The sequence below is a fragment of the Rhinichthys klamathensis genome, unplaced genomic scaffold (assembly GCF_029890125.1).
Source record: "Rhinichthys klamathensis goyatoka isolate OS25496 unplaced genomic scaffold, OSU_Roscu_1.1 h1tg000093l_1, whole genome shotgun sequence".
Lineage (NCBI taxonomy): Eukaryota > Metazoa > Chordata > Actinopteri > Cypriniformes > Leuciscidae > Rhinichthys > Rhinichthys klamathensis.
Genome location: NW_026606632.1, coordinates 838,266 through 847,355, shown reverse-complemented (window position 1 = coordinate 847,355; position 9,090 = coordinate 838,266).

Sequence of the window (9,090 nt, the reverse complement as noted above, 5' to 3'; positions counted from 1 at the left end):
TGTGGTATTCCGCCATACATTATAGTTATAGCAACGTTTTATTTTGTGTCACCATTCTTGGTCGAGTTACACTACTCGTGTAACTGTATTTAGGGAAAACGTGGAGGTGTTTGGTCGCTTCTCTGCTTGGATCCTAATGAATGAACTGGGCTTAGTTAAGTGCTATCAAAGTGTCTCGCGCGCCAGAGCGATTGAGTGCACGCACTGAGACGAGAGAGGTATGTATCAACTCGTCTTAGTTAAGGGAATAACATAGTTTAATATGAAAAACCGGTGGAGTATCCCTTTAAGTTCCTCGGTAACACTTTATTTTGATTGTCCCTTTTGAACATTCTGTTGACTATAAGTAACTTTGCAACTACATGTCAACTTATTTTATCCCTAACCCTACCAGTCCACTAATACTCTACTAACACTTTTCTAAGCGTGAGAGTTAGCAGAGATGTAGGTGCAACGTTACTTATAGTCAACTGAATGTGTTAAAGGGACCATCCAAATAAAGTGAAACCAGTTCCTCTAACTCAATGTAGCTTGTTGGTTGAACGTAAATTCACTCAAAGTTGTCATAACTCATGCATGTTGAACTGCTCAACTGTTGCGTAAATATTTTTTTTTGAACCAACACATTCTTTTTTAGAGTGAGTGCATTTATGTGTATATATATATATATATATATATATATATATATATATATATATATATATATATGATTTTTTTTTTTTTTTACTTAAACACACTTTTGTGTATTGAGTAAATTACTCCTTTAACTATTTTCATGTGCAGGTTTTTCTTAGCTAATATTCATGGAATTCATAGTTCTTTTGATTTATACCATAAGTTATTCAACAATTGTTCGATCAATTTAATTGATTAAGTTTGCATTAAGATTACATCATTTACAGTATTTGTCATTCAACAGGGTGAAAAAGACATTTTCACTAATCTCATCAGCCTAAGATTTAGCACTCTTTTCTCTAACAAGGATAAGTACAGAATAAAATGCAAATGACATGAAGGATCTACTTTAAGACATCAACATGCCAGGATTTAAAAAAATCCTGCATATTTCCAGACTCCAATGAGTTCAGCAGGATAACCTTAAAGTCCTCATGGATTGCATTAAAGTGCACAAGACCATGTAGCACAAGTCACAGTCTCCACAAACAATAGTCAAGTCTGCTTGAAGCTATTATGTGGTTCCGTGCATTATGCGCGTCTGAACTTGATTCATTGAAATTGTATTGAAATGATGGCATGGTAGTTCTAAATGCACATTTTAACTCTAATGAGAAACAAATGTCCATTTGCTCCTATAGGGATAGAGTGAGCAAACATAGTTCCCCTGAGAGCAGGGTGAAGTTTCTGCAGTGTCAGGGGCAACGTGTCCTTTGCCGAAACGCTGAAGTCAATTATCTTCAGGCAAGTTACATGAATAATGGATAACAATCCCAAAATAAGAAAACCTGGGACTAGTGTGACCAGAATCATATGGACATATGGACATCTACATATTCATTTTGTAAACATCTTACAGAGATATGGGAAATGTGAATTTAATCTGATCCACAGAGTCAGAATAATATAATGGTCACCAATACACTACAGCTATAGGTACAGTTTTCACAAGCTTAAACACATCCTGTACAGCCAAAGACATCCTTTTAGTGCATGTTTGCATAAACTAGCAATTACACAAAATGCAGTGTGAACAGCCTCTAATGAGCATCAACAACACAGTGCCAGTGTTGATGGCGGTTTACTAAAAATTGCCAGATGATATGCCTCTGGTTGCTAATATTACTTCAGTCAAAATAAATGCAACACCAAAATAGGGTAAAATGTTACCATCCATGTTTCTTGTTTACAATTGCAAGTGTCAAGCTTTGCTTTTTTGTGCACAATTTCCCCGCTTGAAAAGGACAGACACATCATCAACGAAGGCCTTAACTGGATTCCACTCTTCTTTTTATTGTATCAATTATGATGAATGTTCACATAGGTAGACAGAAGAAAGGTGAAAAACCTTTAACAGAAATAAAAATACAAAATATGTAAATGAATTGCAAATAAAGACTTATTAAACATCCGTTGTTGTCATTTTTTGTATCTCTTTTGAAATGCAGCACTCTCAAACGATATATTAACAAGCTTCATACACTTTATCACATTTTTAATGTGTATATGAAATCAGATCACGTTTAACGATCTGCTTAATCACACGTGAACTTCAGAAATAATTTGTATCGTCACTCTCTCCCGCGATTAAATCGAAATACAAATCGAAAGGTACACAAATAAACACCAGTAACTCAATAACATTAAGATTTGCTACACAGAACCAAATTTAGCTTGAAATAGTCACGTTATGAGCAGTTACAGAAAGTAGGTCACGGAAACTTTACGTGCCGAGCACAGACATATATGCTGCGTCACAAACTAATCCGGCATTTGCCGCTACACAAGCGTAATTCTCTTCCATTCACAGAAACAAACGAATTATTAAAGTTCTCACCGGCTGCCACTTCGGGATTTGACGATGTATTTACAGTTTGTGCACTTTCTCCGTGTCCAGCTGTTCAGTTTTCGACAGAGCTCGTGTCCGACTCGTCTCATACACCCCAACTCTTTTTCCTTCTCCCGTTTTCCGCCCCTTGCTCCGATTGGCTGAGAGAACTACTATAGTTGTTTTTTTTTTCCCCTTTTTTTTCTTTACTTTTCTTGTTTATAATTAATTTATATTTTGTCCAGTTTGACTTGACACCTCCCACTCGATTTTCCTCGGATACAAGAGGAAATCGCAATGCTTTGAAGGCAAACTGCCTGGGATTACTAATTGTAGACCAGTTACAATGTTCCACCTAAATTACTTGCTCCTTTGCTCCTCAATTGGAAGGAGAACCACCAGTCGTCTGACGTCTCTGTGAAGAACAGTACTTGGGATCTTCACCTTGTGCCGTTTAAACACTGGATAGTTTTTTGCTTTAGCTTTTAAGGGCTTTGTGATAGGAACAGGATAACTTGGGAAGGTTCGGACATTGACATCCCTTACGACACCCTTGCTGTCCTGATTGACACTGACTACTCTGCCAAGTTTAAACTGTCCTCTGAGTGCATTCTGATCCGCTATCCAAACAATGTCTCCCATTGCAACGTTCCTATGCATTGTATGCCACTTGGTCCTTAAGAATAAATTAGGACCCGCAAGTTGCCTCCAGTGTCTCCAGAATTTATCCACCACTGACTGCATTGCTTGGAGGCGTTTGAATGGGTAACTGGAAAAGTCGAATGTTTTGACATCACCACATTGAGATGCTCGCCCCAGCAGTAGAGAATTCGGAGTTACATACTGGATGCAGTCTTCCTGAGTTTGCGCTCTGGCATCGATAGGCCGTTCATTAGCGAGATTAGCTGCCATTTGAAGGGCTGTTTGGAATTCACTGTAAGTCAGTGTAGACTCGCCTCCACAGCTTTGGAGCGCCCTCTTGACAATGCGCACTGCAGCCTCCGCAGCTCCATTCCTGTGTGGAGAATCAGCTGGATGGATTTTCCACATCCACTCTGCCCCATTTTGCGCGGCCATTTCCTCTAGAGCAGCCTTGTCGATGCCCTCCAGGAACTTGTTAAGCTCCTGCAAAACTGGTCTTGCCCCAATGAAATTGGTGCCTGGATCTGAATAGATCTTCTTAGGACAGCCCCTTACTGCAGTGAATCTTTGAAAGGCCATTAAGAAACTTTCGGTAGATTGGGTGTTAGCCAGTTCTGTGTGGATTGCTCTGCTCGACATACAGCAAAAGACAATTCCCCAAACCTTCATCTGGGCTCTTTTCTTAACGTCATCTTTCACAAAGTAGGGTCCAAAGAGATCTACTGTAGTAAACTCGAAGGGTGCTGCAGGCTGCGATCTCTCTGGTGGTAAATCACCCATCACTTGCTGACATTTCTTTGCTTTGGTCTTCCTACAATGAACGCAGCTATCGACAACCTTTCGAGCTATTCTCCTACCCCTGACGACCCAAACCTTCCTCCTCATCCTAAGTAAAGTTTCGGCCAATCCTCCGTGGCTTTCTCTGTGACTCTCTCGGGCTAGCAGTGTGGACACCCAGGCATTATAGGGAAGGATCGGAATGCTAACTTGTTCTTCCTTAAAGGCCTGCACTCTCCCACCACAAACCAACAGCCCAGAGTCTGATTCCTTAAAGACTACCAGTCTGTCTCTGGTGGTGTTTGGAAAGGTCATACCTTCTTGCACAGCAAGGAAAATGTCTCGCAGGGCATCTACTCTTTCTCTCACCGAGATGGTTCCAGCTGAAGAAACTGCCTCCCACTTTGGGTTGTTTAGGGTCCGATTCCAGCCAAGGAACTTTTTTCCTGCTCTCCAAACCCACGCTACTGTTTTAACTAGTCTGGTTAGATCACTGAACTGCTCCATATTAATTAAGTTTTGGACAGCTGATCCTGCAGGTGGTCTCTTGGGTTCAATTTGGATTTGGATGACATCCTAATTTTGTCTTGATACTTCAGCTGGTTCCTGCTGTTCTGCTTTAGACCTTGTCAGTGCAGCTGCGAACGCCTTCTTTTGAAGCTTACCGATGCTTTCTCGGGCGTCAGCTGCTAGATCCTTAGCTGACTTGATTGGCCATTCCTCTACTGGTAAGCTCAGGAACTTTGGCCCATTTTGCCACTCTGAATTTTCATCAAGATCTTGAGGATTAGCCCCCCTAGTGATTACATCGGCTACGTTTTGTGGACCTGGTATCCACCACCATTCTTGCGGCTTGGTAATCCCTTGGATCTTTCCAATTCTATTAGCGAAAAATGTCTTATAACCATAGCTTTCTCGCTGTATTGCACCAAGAACTGTTTGGCTATCAACCAAGTGAAACCACTTCCCAACTTGAATTCGGCTATGCTGCTCAAAGTACTTCCGCAGCCGTGAGGCAAACACTGCTCCGCACATCTCCGCTTTGACAGCATCTCCTTTGTGGTCTAACGGAGTTAGTTTGGCTTTGGACTCCACAAGCTTGGTGATTGAGCCATTATCAGAGTTCCATCTGAGGTACATTAGCGCACCATAAGCATTCTCGCTTCCATCTGAAAAGGTTATCACCCAGGGATCATCACTGACATTTAGTGGAGTTATAGCTCTAGTGAATTTAATCTGGCCAAGCTGAACATGTTCCTCAAAGAGCTTTACCGCATCTTCTCTGAGACCATCTGAGAGGGCGGTGTCCCAAGTTTCACTGACTGGAACTCTTCCATCCTTTGCCTCTTGGAAAGCTCTGCGGACTAGAATTGCTCCCTTCTGCTTGGCTGGAGTCACTAGACCTACAGGATCATACACCCCCGACACCTGACTCAACAATTCCCTTCGTGTCAGTGGATTTGGTGTTTGGACTCTGACTTGCTCCTTCACGAGATTCTGACCAAGTCTCATTTTCTTCTTTCTCTGCGAGAAATTGATTGACGTCATCACACGGAGCTTGTCTTCTTCCACATCATAGCCCAGACCAAGTGCTTTGTTGTCATCAACGTGCATTTGGTTTGGCAAAACCATGATCTTTTCTTTGGTTCCTAGGGACTCATTTCCTGTTTCACCGCTCCCACTTTGACCTGAGAAGACCCACGGCTTGAGAAGAAAACCTCCCGCTTTTAAGATTCGCTCCACATTTGCCACAATAGACCTCAGCTGATGAAGGTCATTGTGGGACGTGAGAATGTCGTCAACATAGCTGTCTTGATGGAGCACTCTACGCTCTTCCTCAAGGTGAGCAAAGGATGGCAAATTGGCAGTTTCACGCATTGCCAGTTGTGCGATGCAGCCTGCTGGTTTGTCGCCAATGTTGACTCTTGTGACCGCGTATTCTTCCAGTTCCTCATCTTCAAAGTCTCGCCAAAGGAACCTGTGCATATGCATTTCACGGTCCTCCAACCAAACTGAATTATACATCTTCTTGATGTCTCCTAATGCAGCGTACACTCCACTCCTGAACCTCAGTAGGACAGCACGTATCTGATTAAGAAAGTCTGGGCCCTTTACTAGCAAATCGTTCATGCTGACACCTCTGAATCTTTGGCTGCTGTTCCAAACAAGCCTCACTGGCGTTGAGTGAGGGTTAGGAGCAATAAGATGGCTTACGTACCACACAGGCCCACTCCAGTTAGCTATGGTTCTTTGGATAACTTTACTGCAGCCCCTCTGTCAAGCATGTCCTGCACTTGAGCGCTATAGGCAGCCTTCCATTGAGGTTCTTTGGCTAGCTGTTTTTCCATTCTCAAGAACGTAGCCTCAACCGCACCCCTGTTATTCGGCAAGGAAACTGGGTCCTCCAACCAAGGATATTTTGCGTGCCAATGCGGCTCTTTGCTGTGGTTGTCCTCTGTGACATAAGTGAGGCCCTCTCTTACTATTTCGAGTTCCCTCTCCTCAGCAAGAGTCATTTCTTTCCCACCAGGCTGACAATTTCCACAGCGGCAACCACCACATTTAGGCTCACACGCTGCTCCAATGGAATCCCACTTCCACCACTCCAGAAAGTCTCGGCTGCTGGTCAGAGTGCTTGATTCATGAAACCTAACTAATGGCTTGTTTGGTGGATGGTACTCTTTTATTTCCTCATATTTCACAGATGCCATTCTCATCGACCTTGCAAAGTGCGTTTTGGTTTTGTGGGCCGACACAGCTACCTCTTCGAAGAGCTCGGGGTGAGTTCCTCCAACTGTCTTTCCCAGGGGCCCGTCCCACAGGACAAGGTCTTCGACTACTCGGACTCTCTGTGGGGCTAGTTGCCCTTCTCGATGGCTTATAAGCAGTTCGACCACTTTAGGCCTCTCAAGTTCGATGAGAGGAACGTCTGGAAATAAATTTTGCAGTCGTTCAGGTGGCACCGTTTTGTGAATTTCCGCAATGCTTGCAAGCATTGCTAATCCATAGCAAGCTAGCTGATGTGACTTCAAAGTGCCCTGGAGAGTTTTTACTCTGATTTTTAGTAGATATCGCTTGGTCTTTACGCGAACCTTCATCCCTCCGACTCCATGGATGACGAGAGTAATTCTTTCACCGCTTTGTTTTCACCGCTTTGTGTCTGATGCTAAGTCGATTAATGTCCCAATTTTCTGTCCAGCATTAGCTGTCACATTGAGAAGCATCATGATTACGGGAAGTTCCAGCAACCCATCTTCTGCTTGCAAACTTAGCTGTTCTTTCGTCACGTTGAATGCTCTTGCTGCAGTGTTTGAGAACGCACTTTGGCACTGCTGCGCTAAGTCTGGTGGAAGTTTACAGAGGAAGTCCTCCTGCTCTTTAGTGTAGCCCTTCCTGCCCTTGTCTCTGTCGGGATAAAGCCTGCTCTTCCTCTGAATAGCGCTGCTTTCCTTTCTTTCAGCTTTTGGGCATAAATAAAAGTGATGCTCAGGAACACTCTCTTCTTCGCAGTCTTGGTTTTTGCATAGATAGCTGGGTTTGCAGAATGAAAGGTCTTCATGGATTTCAAGGCACCTACTACAAGCTCCCAGTTTTCTTACTGCAGCTTTCCTGTCTGCTAGCTTTAGTGACCGGAACTGTTTGCAGAAGTAGTGTTTCCTTTTGTGCTTAACGTCACCACAGACTAGCGGATTTTTAATAGCACCAGTATTTCCAAGGTCACTCAAATCTCCAAATGCCTTTTCTACTGCTTGAATTAATTCAACAATTTTCCTTGGCTGGTTACCTCTGATAGCAGGGATTTTTTGCAAGTCCTCCACTATTTCAATTGCAATGGCTGTCACGTTGCCATAGCGGTTTTCCAAGACACGGAAAATGTCATCTGCTGTGTTATAAGCGGTGAGACGGAGATCTCTTCCAATCCTCTCATCAAGACTGTCTAACACCTGAATCTTTTTAACTTCCTTGGAACCGGTCGGCTCGCCCTGCTTCTGAAGTGCTTCCCAGTCTCTCTTCCACCTATGAAAGTCCCGCTTGTTACCAGTGAACTTTGGGAGGGCTGTGGGCTTTAACTTAATTGTAGCCACGGGGTAGTTGGAGATCATTGGTGGAGGTGTTGAACTCTCTGCCTCCTCCTTTCGTCTCGCCCGAATGAAATCAGCTTTTCTCGAAACCAACTTTGTAACGTTGAGTTCGAGACCCCTCAGGCTTTGGCGGAAATTATTCTGATCATCTGGTGGGATGCACCGCTGCCACCTGCTGTACAGATCTTTTGCAGTCTTTGTTAAATTTTGCAGGTGGCTGAGCATGAAGTCGTATGCTTCGTGATTACCATCTGGAACTACTGCTGCGACTCGTTCACTCTCAGCTTCGGCAACCTGCAGTGCAGTGGACAGTTCAACATCTCCATACTTAGCCCAGAGTGTTTCTTGAAGAAGACCTTTAACTTCATTTAGTTTTAACTCACATTCACTTCTAGTTTTTTCAAGGTCGGCTCTTTGCTGTTCTGTTAACATAGCTGTCTCATCTGCGTCCAGCTCCGCCTCTAATTCTGCGATGATGCCTGATTCAAGATCGTCATTTGCTTCCATGACTTTCTCCGCTTGCTTTGTGAGTTTATTTAAACTGCTCTGAAGATCCTCTTCTGTCATCTCTTTATAGGCTCTGGCAATGGTGTTGACTAGTCGTGTGAATGCTCTCTTCTCCACTGTCCTTTCTGCTTTGAGCTGCTCGAGTGACTTTCCTATCACCTGCTCGGCCATTTTGAATTCTCTTTTGGTTGGGAAAGAATGTATATATCTTCAAATGATGTCTCTTTGAGCTCTTCAGGTTTCCAGCTTCTACTGGTTTCTCGGTTTTTCACTGTCAAGCTTTGCTTTTTTGTGCACAATTTCCCCGCTTGAAAAGGACAGACACATCATCAACGAAGGCCTTAACTGGATTCCACTCTTCTTTTTATTGTATCAATTATGATGAATGTTCACATAGGTAGACAGAAGAAAGGTGAAAAACCTTTAACAGAAATAAAAATACAAAATATGTAAATGAATTGCAAATAAAGACTTATTAAACATCCGTTGTTGTCATTTTTTGTATCTCTTTTGAAATGCAGCACTCTCAAACGATATATTAACAAGCTTCATACACTTTATCACATTTTTAATGTGTAT